This window comes from Carlito syrichta, unplaced genomic scaffold (assembly GCF_000164805.1).
Source record: "Carlito syrichta isolate Samal-C Ts95f unplaced genomic scaffold, Tarsius_syrichta-2.0.1 Scaffold302349, whole genome shotgun sequence".
Lineage (NCBI taxonomy): Eukaryota > Metazoa > Chordata > Mammalia > Primates > Tarsiidae > Carlito > Carlito syrichta.
In genome coordinates, this window is record NW_007246445.1 from 64,720 (window position 1) to 65,703 (window position 984).

Sequence of the window (984 nt, forward strand, 5' to 3'; positions counted from 1 at the left end):
GTGGCCGGGGGTGGCCACTGCACTCCAGTCTGGGCGACAGAGTGAGACTCCAACTCAAAATAATAATAATAATAATAATAATAGTAATAATAATTAGCCAAGTGCTGTGGTATGTACCTGTAGTCTCAGCTACTCAGGAGGCTGATGGAGGATTGTTTGAGCCCAAGAGTTGGAGGCTGTGGTAAGTCATGATTATGCCACCACACTCCAGCCTGGGTAGCAGTGAGACTCTGACTCTGTCACACACACACACACACACACACACACACACACACACACATACAACTGTTCTAGCCAGTCTTCCTGGACATGGGGGAGCGGCTATAGGCTCCACCATTTAGAGGACCCCACATACCCCTGGGCAAAGAGTCTGCAGGGCCAAGGGATGTGCTCACCTAGATCATACTCACTCTCACTGCCATACCCTAGATATTCAGGATCTCTAGCCCTAATGGCCTTGTATCTGCTTCCAGAGCATGTGTGAACCTCTTCCCTGGTCCGTCCTTCCAAGGATGGAGCACACTGATATGTGTGCCTCTAAGCCTTAGTGGCAGCCATTTGTAGGGGGGATGGGAACTGAGCTTGGGTATGCAGGCAGCAGTGTCCACACCTGTGCACATGAGGCCCCTCATGGTACAGACCCTTGGCTGCAGAATAGCTCTTCCAACTGTTACCTCATTGTGACTTGGGACTTCAGGGATTTGGAGAATTATAAATGCAGGCCTGAACTTCCAGGTTGATTTGGCAGTTTATTTGTCAAGATATTAACATTAAAAACTAATAATTAGCCGGGCTCGGTGGCTCAGCCTATAATCCTGCGCCTTTGGGAGGCTGAGGTGAGTGGATTGCCTGAGCCTGCGGGTTCGAGGCCCGCCTGGGCAATGAGACCTCATCTCTACAATAAATCAAAAAATCAAGCCAGGCTCAGTGGCTCAGCCTGTAATCCCGCACCTTTGGGAGGCTGAGGTGAGTGGATTGCCTGAG